Source organism: Nyctereutes procyonoides, unplaced genomic scaffold, assembly GCF_905146905.1.
Source record: "Nyctereutes procyonoides isolate TBG_1078 unplaced genomic scaffold, NYPRO_anot_genome, whole genome shotgun sequence".
Lineage (NCBI taxonomy): Eukaryota > Metazoa > Chordata > Mammalia > Carnivora > Canidae > Nyctereutes > Nyctereutes procyonoides.
The window spans coordinates 9905649-9918044 of record NW_026575120.1 but is presented as its reverse complement, the minus strand read 5'-3'; the positions used below and the strand labels follow the sequence as shown (position 1 = coordinate 9918044).

General features: G+C 36.1%; 1 long non-coding RNA gene across 2 annotated transcripts in view; it reads left to right on the top strand.

Moving 5' to 3' along the window:
- LOC129515813 (uncharacterized) overlaps positions 1-12396 on the top strand; it is a 204626-nt gene that overhangs the window by 120541 nt on the left and 71689 nt on the right. For both annotated transcript variants that reach the window (XR_008665653.1, XR_008665654.1), the window contains exon 3: positions 2149-2218. This is a non-coding gene — a long non-coding RNA (uncharacterized LOC129515813). The remainder of the gene's footprint in view (positions 1-2148; positions 2219-12396) is intronic.

Below are 12396 nucleotides of genomic sequence, written 5' to 3'. Positions count from 1 at the left end.
AATAAATCAAAACTGAATCTAGCCAAATAGCTAGATATAATTACTGGATAATATAGGGGACAGAGAACAGTATTAAACTAAACTATGGTGGTGCAGTCAGCAAAATATAGATTATGGAAAAGTTCAAGGTATCAATGACCCAGTTTCTTAAACAAATAAAAGGCAAAGAAAAAAAATAGAAGACGAATCCATAGATTCAATGAGACCAGATATATATCAACTAAAGGCAACGTGTGGACCTAGTTTATATTCTGAACCAAACAAACTATACACAAGACATAATTACAGGTGACATTTAAAGTCTGCCATATACTTGACGATATAGTATGGTAAATTACAGGAGCAGAGGTGGGATTCAGGGGAAACTGGGTATGGATTTAGGTGAAAGAAAATTGACGTGACAATTGCTAAAGCTCAGTAATGGTATGTGGATTTCATTATACTATCATATATATATATATACATATATATATATATATATATTTCCATATTTGAAATATGCCACAATAAAAAGGTTTTTTTTTTTTAAGTCAACTGACAAAGAAATTTGGTACACCAATTTTGTTGCACCAAGGTAATCAAGAGGACTTACTGGAAGAGTCAAGTAAAATGCATGGCTGGAGAAGCGGGCTATTTAAGCATGGAAATTGGATCTTTGTTTTTCTTTTTTGCTTCTTCCATATGGCAAGAGTTTTAAGTTCACTGATTCTCTAGGTTTTCTCCCCATTTCCTATTAATTTTGTGGTTTTGCTTTTTTTCTCTACCATATGCAGCTCATAAGTTATTCAATATTTGGTGGCAGCAATGATTGGGAATTTGGTTTTATGGTCTGGCCATTTGATGATTTCTGTTGGATAGGTGGTATAGATCTTTTTGCTGTTAGATGAAAAACAACATAGTCTGTTAGCTAATCTGTTAGTCACCTGTTTGACTATTTGCAAGCTCAAATCAATTAAGAATTTTGTGGCCACTGAAGAGGAGAAAAACTCTGGACAGTGAATTTTTGTGTTTCTATGTTGATTTGATCAATACCTGAGATTATAAGCACTCACTATGTGTGTATGTCTATAATTCAAGAAGACTTTGAATTCTTTTTGTTGAATATGAAATGTTTTCCTACCCCCAAAGGGTTTACTAAATTAGATTATAATGTATCTTGAATTAAAGGAGCTCTGTTCATATTGATTCATAGAGATAATATTTTCAAAATATTCATAAAATGAGGGAATTGATCTTATAAAATTAAAATATGTGGGACTTTTAAGAAAAAAAAATTCTTATAGAAACCACCAGCTCAAAAATATTTTACATAAGAACACACATTTACACAATTAAGATGAATCCTTGGTTTCATAATTCAGGTTTAAGAAAGAAAAAAAAATCAGCTATGTGGCATTTCCTAAAATTTATCAGCATAAAATACAAGAAAATATTTTGTTTTTGTAAAATTAAAGTTTGTTTTCTCATAAAGAAACTAGTTGAGTTAAAAGTTCTAAATATTTTATATTGGATTATTTATCAAGAAAAAGCTGTTATTCCTATATAATACGAAGACTATAAAAATGTTACTTGTTGTTCAATTAATTTTAGTTTTTATCCGGAAACTTATCATCAGTAGTATTTATAATGTATTAGCTTGAACATAATATCCTTAGATAACATGTTATTCCTAGATAACATAAAGCTTTAAACTAATATTGAATGAATTAATAAATAACCACTGGACACCCAGATAATTTTAAGTATGACTACATTTTAAAGCATAGATATTAAACATAATTGTAAATGTATATACATGCTAAGGAATATCTATCTATTTGAGTCATGTTAATAAATATATTTAGTTTTTCCAGTGTAGGAATATGTAGAAGGGAAGTGATTGGCTGTAAAATGTGTGATATGTGTATTTGTGAGCTTTGCTAGTTTGTTAAAATGCTTATATATGACAATTCTTGATTATTTATCCTCTAATTTTCTCTGTGAAATAGAAGTTAGTTACTTTGATACTATACTGGGAACAATGGTGACAGAGAAGTATGCATATGTAAGCCAAATAATGGACTATGGTTTTGTTTATCAAGGTAAAAAGAGTCTTAAAAAAAATTAAAAAAGAAAAAGATAAAAAGAGTCTTTTTTTTTTTTTTACAGTGTCTGGTTGTTCCAGAATTCAAAGCCTGAAGAGGATAGTAAAAGACAAACACTACATGGATGCAGAAAGGTATAAAAAGGTTGCAGAAAAGACACTTTTATTTCCCTTGGTTTATAATGTCTGATACTGAAAAGCAGTAAAACATCCTAAAATTGTTATGGAAGTTGGCTTGGTATTGATGGATTTATCCATAAGAAAAGTTTTCTGTGTATTCTTTATTGCCAAATATTATGCTTACAAAAAGCTAGAATTTGATTTCCTGTTAAAATAATAAATTTTAGAGCACTTTTAAAAAAGATTTTATTTAAATTCAATTAACACACAATGCATTATTGGTTTCAGAGGTAGAAGTCAGTGATTCATCAGTCTTATATAACGCCCAGTGCTCATCACATCACGTGCCATCCTTAATGTCCATCACCCAGTTACCCCATCCTCCCACCCCCCTTTCTTCCAGGGACCCTCAGTTTGTTTCCAGTGATTAAGAGTCTCTTATGGTTTGTATCCCTTTATGGTATCATCTTGTTTTATTTTTTTCCTCTCTTCCCCTATGATCCCGTTTTGTTTCTTAAATTCCACATATGAGTGAGATCATATGATAAATGTCTTTCTCTGATTGACTTATTTCACTTAGCATAATGCCCTCTAGTTCCATCCATGTCATTGCAAATGACAAGATTTCATTTTTTGATGGCTGAGTAATATTCCATTGTGTATATATATATACCCCATCTTCTTTATCCATTCATCTGTTGATGGACATCTGGGATTTTCCATAGGTTGGCTATTGTGGACATTGCTGCCATAGATATTGGGGTGCAGGTGCCCCTTCAGATCACTCCATTTGTATCTTTGGAGAAATACCCAGTAGTGCAGTTTCTGGGTCATAGGGTAGCTCTATTTTCAACTTTTTGAGAAACCTCCAGAGTGGCCGCACCAGCTTGCATTCCCACCAACAGTGTACAAAGGTTCCCCTTTCTCCACATCCTAGCCAACATCTGTTGTTTCCTAACTTGTTAATTTTAGCCATTCTGACTGGTGTCAAGTGGTATCTCATTGTGGTTTTGATTTGTATTTCCCTGAAGCCAAGTGATGTTGAGCATTTCTTCATTTGTCTGTAAGACATCTTTTCCAAACATTTACTCATGCCCAAATACTTTATGGAGAGTCAAGAGAAAAGGCTGCATATATAGTTACCCCCAAGTTACTATCATCAACATTATACAGCTTTCACATAATACCAACAACTTCTACATAATAGTTTGTGGCTTCAAGTTTCATGATGCAAATTTCTTTATAGAAAAATAAAGAAATGAAAAAGAACCCAATATTTTCATGGTTATTAAATCAACTTATACCAAATCTCTAGAACAAATCCATCAAGCTAGTTGGATGGAATATGTTAGGTCAATGTCATGGGTACTATTAAAAACATTTGTTTTGATAAATACAAGCTTTTTCACAATAATGTATTACATATTTGCCACACTAGGCTCCTGTAATTATACATAAAGAACAAATCGGGGTGTTTTGAAACTTTGAAGATTCTCTTCAACCACTCAATTTTATAGAAAAGAAAAATGAGAAACACAAAAGTTAGGTGACTTATCTAAGGTTACATAGCTAGTTTTCAATAAACTCCTGTGCACTACTCATTTTATCTAGTCAAACATGGGAATGAGAGCTATGTCAGTTTTTGGAGGCTTGGTCCAACTGTTTTTTTTTTCCTGTTTAGAAATTAAAAAGACACCATAGACAAAATGACATGAATAGCAATCATCTCCCATACTTCAGAATTAGTAATATTTTTTTTTCATATTTGCTTCTAATCTATTTAGCTTCAACACATTTAAATCTTACTGAAAGACCCTGTTAAATATCATCCCAAGTGCTACTTGTTTCCTCTTCTCCTGAGAGTAACCAGTGTGCTAGGTTTGAGATGTAATTTTCTAGCTCAGTACTGTCCACTAGAAATATAATGTGAGCCACATATGTAATTTTAAATATCTACAAACCATATTTTAAAAAGAAACCAACCCCCCACAAAAAGTGCAATTTAAATAATATATTTTAAATTATTCCTAATATATCCAAAATATAATTTCAATAGGAAATCAACAGAAAAGAATGTTAATGTGCTATTTTACTTCCTTTTTTATCAGAAATCTTCAAAACCAGTGTGCACTTTATACTTAATAGCACATCTCAATTTAGATTAATGACATTCCAAGTGCTTTCTTGCCATACATGGCTATGGCTAGGAACTGACTATCCCAGCTCTCATCCATTTTATTTTTTTATTTTTTTATTTTGTTAAAGGTTTTATTTATTTATTTGAGAGAGACCGAGCATGAGAAGGGGGCAGGAGGCAGAGGGAGAAGGAGAAGCCGACTCACTGTTGAGCAGGGAGCCTGATGTGGGGCTCGATCCCAGGACCCTGAGATCATGATTTGAGCTGAAGGCAGATGCTTAACCAACTGAGCCTCCCAGGCACTCCTCTTATCCATTTTAAATTGTTTTCCCATTTACATGTATATTATAGTATTGTTTCTGAATTGTGAGTTTAAATTTATATAAGTATTTTGCTGCTGGTATCATTCTCTACTTTTCTTTAACATAGTATTTTTAGGATCTATTTGTGACGATGTATGTAAATCAAATTAATATACTTAAAGTGCAATGCTGTATCCCGCTATATCCCATTTTATATATAAAAATAAAATATAAAACACTTTATTTATTCATCCCCCACTGACATACATTTAGGTCGTTTTCAACATTTTAATTCTTATGGATAAATAGGCAGTGAACATCATCGTACTTGTTCACAACTTCTTAATTTTGCTGACTAGGAGAGAGATGTCGAGGGAAATTCAACAACTTCTTCAATGTCACATATTTCTGACCCAAGGGAAATTATAGAATAAGAGACTTTCATTGGAAGGGATAATCCAAATCACTTGAGTGATGTTTCTAAATCTCACAGCTCTGCACCTCACACCTATCCTAACCCTTAAACCTCCATACCAGTTTAAATGTACTGGAAGATAAGATGGTGATAGTGTTAAACTTTACCTGAGCCCTGGGTTTGATAGTCAAGAAATCTCCCCATTCTGTTATATTCTGGGAAAAGGCTACCCACAAAGGACCATGCTGCTGTTGCATATTCCAAGATAATGCTCATGAGTCCCACTGTCCATCTTTCCTCCTGACTCTTTCATTTATTTGCTACTAAAATACCTCACATTTTCTCACAGATTTTCTCTCTAGGACATCTTTGAGGTGTTCCTCATTAAAGAGAGTTATCCCTATTGCAATAGCCTGAAAAAAAAATATCTCCTTAACTTATAGTACATTTGTCTTTCACAGCAGGGGTGTTGTGACCTTGGACAGTCTTGCACCCATTTGCTCCACCCAGGATAAGAGGCCAGTGTATCTGATTCCTCCTGCCTTGCTCTACATTATTTTCCATTGGCAGTATGCCAAGTATTTGACTTAGATTCCTTTTGAGTATTCAGTTGATTTCTGGTTTTGGCTTCTTTGGTTTCATACTTTAACCATTTGGTGATCTCTACGAACAAGATCAATGGTTTATAGAGATCTCTCTCTGGGGTGAGAGACAACAAATAGTCTGGTTTGTTAATCTTTTCTGCTTGTTTATCTACCTGTCTATATAGAGTTCAAATAAATTAAAGATTCATACCCACCGTGAAGAAAACAGCTCTTTGATATGAACCAGTAACTTTTGCAATTATGTGCTTTTGCTTGACTCATGGCTGAAATTTTATAATTGAAGCTATAAGGTATCTCTATGCCTGCATGATTATGCATCTGTAATTCAGAAAGACTTTTACCTCTCATTGTGTGGTGTGTAATACTTCTCTACCTTAAGATGGTTTACTAAATCAGATTATAAAATTTCTTAAAGGAGCTCTATTCTGATGGTTTAGCAATAAGTTCACGTTTATGTAAATTCAATATTCCTAATAGTCCCAGAAATTAAGGAAATTGAGTCTCCGATACTTTAATGTGCTAGACTTAAAAATTATCTTTATAGAAAGCAACTTGGATAGGCTTTAGGAATTCAAGTTCATATAATTTAGATAAAGCTTTGGCAAACAAGATCTGTTTAATATTTAATAAAAATAGCCATGTCTTCTCTGATTACATTTAAGAATAACATATACATAGATTTCTGTTCTACTTGGAAATGTTCTACATGAACTCACACAGGTTTACTGATTGATCAAGCCAGTACCAGTAATGTTTAAGATTGTTAATGTTTAAGATATGAAAAATGTAAATTTGTGTTTAACCAAATAAAGTCATTATAATAGCAAACTTTATTTTAACAGTAATTATGTTTTATAGTATGTCAGCAGGAAGATAATTTCTAAGATCCCTAGGAAACTTAAAACCTTAGATTTAGGTTGAGCTAACTAATAAATATTAATTGAAGGCCTAGATCATTTCAAAGTAAGATGGAATACTGAAACATTAATATATAAGCATAATTTTAAGCTTATATACTTTTTTTGCCTTTTATTTTACATGTTACAGAGGGACTATACATTTGATTTTGTCAACAAACAGTTCATTTTTACCACTTTGAGAAGTTGTATTATAAGGATGGGTATGGTTATGAGAAGCTATGAGGTGTATATTCATGAGCTCAGCTCATCTACTGAAAAGTATTGGTGTGTGACAGACAGTTCACAGCTATCTGCTTCCTAGCTTTCTCTGTGAAATGGAAGTTACCAAGGCTAAATAATATGTGAGTGAAACTCTAACAGGAGCAGTAGCAGCAGGTCTGCCCAACTTTGTGTGCAAGGTGTGCAGGACACATTTCTGTTAAAGAAAAAGAGAGTGATTTTGTTCTAAGGTAAAATGACGGTATTATCTTGTAGGACAAAACCAGAATTAATATAGAAGGTTCATGGAAAGGAAATTTTATTCACTGTAGTCAAATCTAGCTAAGGTTTGATGGTTTTATTCATCAGATTTTTTAAAAAGAGCTTATGATTACATTTGTCTGCTTTACCAAAAGATTATTGTAAAGGCTTTTTTCTTTCTTTCAACTGAGTGATCTGATAGAATGAAGGAGAATGATATTCTTCTTGAACAAAAAGGGGGACTGATAATAAACTTTAGCCCTCCACCCTTTTGTGTTCTGGGAAATGCTAACCACAGAGGACCACACCTGCCTTCCCCTGTTCCCAGATAAGAATAGCCTCTGCCTTCTTCTCCAATCCCATAAGATTCTCTGTCCCACCTTCCTCATGATTCTTGTTTACCTGCCTCTTTAAACCACAGCTTTTCTTTTCTTTGAGACAATCTTTATTAATGAATGGTCTCCCTAGTACAATAAATAGTCTGAATAAAGTCATCTCTTTAATCACCCAGTGCATTTTGCCTTTCACAGGGCTATAATCCTTAAATTAAGTGACCTTGGCAAATTAATAAATGTAATAAGCAATGCATGTTTAAAAAAAGATGACAAAATGATCTATTTTGTGATGACTTTTATGGATATAAGCCTTATAGAAGGATTTGAAGGTGAGGAAGGGAAGAGAAAGTTTAGCCTCTTGACAGCAGCCCCTTGAAAACCAAAATGCTTCTCCATATGCACCACCCCAGGGGAGGTCAGAAATAGTCAGAAACAAAGAAATTATTACTGAATTTCCAATATCAAATCAGACATTTTTGAAAACAGCTGAAGTAGTAGCCATCAATGCAAGTCTTTCTACTGTAGGAGCTGGAATTTATGATACAGGTTTATTAAGATCCAAAGGGCTGACAGCCAGGAAGGACTTACAGCATACCCTCTATGTCATGAACCACAGGGAAAGGAATTACAAGTAATGATCAAAGAGCAGTTTCCTACTCCCAAGGTACAGAGGTTCATCCAAAGTAGGAAGGAAGAATCGGGATCAGAAATAATTGGTTGGTGCCTTAGAATGAATCCACAGTTAAAGATGGATTATGTAAACATTGGTAGAAATCCAAGGTCCTGGAAGAGAAAACATGCTGCCTGGCCTGCTAGGGTGTATCAGGCCTCAGAGAGGAACTCCAGGTCTGGTGGAAGCTGAGGGAGGTATTTGGGAATCAGAGGGTCAGTGTGAGCCCCCAGTATGGGGTGGAAAACTCAGTGATGCTAAGAATTCCCCAACCCCCAAAGAGGAGCACAGAAATGCTAATGATCTCTTCTGTTGGGTTGAGGTGATGCAGAATGTCATCTGGGGTCCAGGCCAGGGTCTCAGAAAACTGCAGCAGATGTAGCAGGACCAGAAATGGGTTACTAAGACCACGTGAGACACACTACACCTCAGTGATGGTCAAAGAGGGCAGAGTGTAGCCAGGAGGCCAGACAGCCCTCATCTGATCTCAGAACAATAAATCAGAATAAGTCAGCCATCTTGAAATTACATAACATCAGGGAAAGGCAGCTAAGTAGAGAAATTTCTGCATTGAATCAACAGACAGAGAAGATACAGTTTCTAACTAGAAGTGAAATAATGACTTTGAATTGACATGATGAAGTTTTTGCCTACCTCATGGAAATGGTACTTACAAGCTACATTAAGTTCAGTTTAAAAAAAAAAAGTCAGATCTTTGCACACCTGCATCTATGAATGTAAAATGTTATTACCTACTGTGAATTATAGATGAGTGAAACTAGCCAAGAAACAGGAAAGAGAGATTGTATTCAATTGAAATAAGATTGATCACAACATAAGAATGACTATCAGAGTTTTCTGGAACCTGATCCCAGGCAGAGGTCAAGGACAAAGGAATTTGATTTTAAGAAACAGGATGATACAAGGTTCACTCCTCTCTAGGAGAGAAAGCATAGAAGAAAAGGTGACAGATTCTCTACATCCTAGTAGAGAATATTTCTTTTTCTCTGACTCCAGAATCACCAGCAAACCACTGCGTATGATGTGCCTTCCTTGGTAGAAAATAGAACTAAAAAGGGAGAAGAAATGGGTAGGAAATATCAGAAAGGGAGACAGAACATAAAGACTCCTAACTCTGGGAAACGAACTAGAGGTGGTGGAAGGGGAGGAGAGCGGGGAGTGGGGGTGAATGGGTGATGGGCACCGAGGGGGGCACTTGATGGGATGAGCACTGGGTGTTATTCTGTATGTTGGCAAATTGAACACCAATAAAAAATAAATTTATTATCAAAAAAATACAAGGGTTATTCTAAGTGTAGGGTTGGCATTTCCCACATATATTGTATCCTAACAATCTGGAAATCTGGACATCTAGAGTTCCGCAGATATGGATGTATTTATAGGGGAAAATGTGACCGAATATTTGTAATTCACTATAATCCTTGAAAGTCTAGGCTGTCCAGTTACTAGACTCACACAGAAAACCGATCCCAGCTCTCTGGCCAAATACTCCTCCCTCTGAACATAAATAAAAGAGCAATCTAGCTTACAGAATGTCCCCTGGATTCTTGGTTTTCATGAATTAGTTTACTGAGATTAATCATCCTTAGATTTTTTTTTGCATAAATTGGAAGATAGATTGTCTTGGTTTTGCTTTTTTTTTTTTTTAGACCATCTGAAACACACATACACACACAGCACCCTGTACATAGTGATGGCTTCACCTCAAGCTCCTCTAGTTCTCTAGTTCTCTAGATCTTGGTCTATTTGTTGAACCTACTCTTGGAAAAATCCTCCACAAAGAAACAAAACTGCTAACAGTTTGAAATGCTTATCTCTTAGAGAAGGAGCAACTCTTACCAATATCAAAATCTGAACCTGAGGAAAGAAATGCTGATAATGACATAGCAGGCTGCATCCAGGTGGATGAGAGCTATATCTGAGGACTACAACCCTTACTGGACCCACCTAAAATCATATTATCAAATTGGTAACTTCATCTATGTATAACTTGACCCTGATGGGACCAATAAACATTTGTCTGATTAGGTATCAAAGTTAAGCTTTTGGGGCATGCAGATAAAAGTGTAGTGCATTTGATGGAAGTTTGGAAATACATACCATAGGGTATGTTAAATATTCAGCTGGTATTCATGATCATTTCCTTTTTTTTTTTAAGATTTTATTTATTTATTCACGAGAGACACAGAGAGAGGGAGAGAGAGAGAGGCAGAGACACAGGCAGAGGGAGAAGCAGGCTCCATGTAGGGAGCCCGAAGTGGGACTCAATCCCTGGACTCCAGGATCATGCCCTGGGCCGAAGGCAGGTGCTAAACCACTGAACCATGCAGGGATCCCTCATGATCATTTCCTAAACAGAAACAGAACCTCAATGAACAGCTCTTTATGCAAAAAGCAGGATAGATTGGAAAGAACAGGGGTTGAAGGCAGACAACCTAATTGTAGCATGTTTTCTACATGCCTCTAAAAATCTGTTCATAGACTCACCATAAGTCATATTTCTCAACACAAGCAAGACTGGCTTTTCCTAACATAAAATTCTGTTCCTGTGTTTTCTTGCCTGATGATGCCTTAGCTATAAGTATACAAACTTCTGTGAGAATCTTGATGCGAACAACTTACATTTCATTGAAAAAGGAAAATAATGTTACTGCTTCAGCAACAACTCTGGCAACATAAGACAATACAACAACCCTGGTCCTTTCCCAACAGGACAAACATAAGCAGACCAAGTCTATTACACAGTCTCCTGTCTCCTGGCAGGAGCTCTCATGGAGTAGGGAGACGAGCCCATCCTCTGACCAGAACAAGATGCTAGCACCTGCATCACTTTGCTCTGAGCCTTCTGCCCTTCTTTTTCTTCTTTCTCTTTTTAAATTACTTCAGGAGTCCTGTTCCATTAAAGCACACTCAATCTGAGCCACCTCTGACAAAGATGTATAGGCCTCTCGTGCAGGCTAATAATTTAACATCCCAAGCAGGCTAATACTCTTGCCCCTTCAAACTTGTATTCTTGGATCATTTGTTCACATTTAATTGGATGAGAGGTTGAAAGTAGCCTGGAGGAAGGACAGAGAAGGACTCTAGCAGCAGGCAGTTATGCTCAGACTCTCTCCCTTGTTCTGCACAGTTATTTCTGGCCCCAGACTTATACACACCCTGAGCCAAGCAAAAGCCCCCACCATTCTCTGGGCTGATTCTTCCTAGTAAGAAGTTAAAAGAACATCTTATGTTTCTGAGCCATAATCCTAGGGGCTCTCACCCCCTTTTCTAAAAGGTTTGTGAACTTCTTAGAAAAATAGGTATCATCTACTATCTACGGTTTCTCCATATGAGGTAAAAGCTCTACCACTTCCTAGCTGGTGACTTTGGACAATTATTTACTCTCTCTGTGCCTCAATTTCCAAATCTGTAAAATGGGAAAAATAATAATAATACCTACATCATAGAGTTACTGGGATATTTAGAGAAGTTAACATATTTAATATATTTAGAACAGTGCCTGGCACAGATTGAGCTGTAAAATGAACATTTGCTTTTATTAGTAGAATAATTAGTAGAAGAATTTGAATAACTACAATTCCCCGAATATCTGTTCATTTTCAAAAACATTCAGTCACTACAGTACTGTTTGTTGCTCCTCATAAATTGGCATTTTGCTTGGTTGGCCCATTCCTTAATTGGGTTCTAAGTCCATAATAGATAACCATGCTGAAGTGTGATATAAGAAAAAAGTAGTCAATTAAGTTAAGTAGAAGGTATAGTTGTCTTCTCAAAGCATGGAGCACTCAGATGGATATGCAAAGTCTTTCTTGGGTACAGGAAGAATCAGGACAAAAATCCCTTGTGGTGGCAGCATGAGGCAGAGGTCAAGGGCTGGGGGCTGTTAAGAGAAAACAAACCCAGCATTTGAAGAAAATACAATCACTATCTTGAAGAGATATCTGCACTCCTATGATTTGTTGCCCATCTCAGGGTATGCACAGGCTGAGATTTAGGCTCCTCTATACACTTGGAGTTAGAGACTTTAAAGGTGCATTAACCACTTGACCCTGACTTCCATTGCCTCAAAAGGGGATGTCCTCCTCGGGGGCCATTGGGCAAGAGCTCAGGCCTGTATCCTCAGCATCTGGCAGCCTAGACCCTACTGCTGTGAACCCCGGGGCCTGACTGATGAGAACTCACTGCTGTCTTATTGTGGATGGACAGATGGACAAATGGATGGATGATGAATGGATGGATGGGGATGGATGGAGAGCTATGGATGCTCAATGTTCTACACACACAAATAGCTGAGTGGAAGCATTTCAGTAAGCATGATAGCCTGTG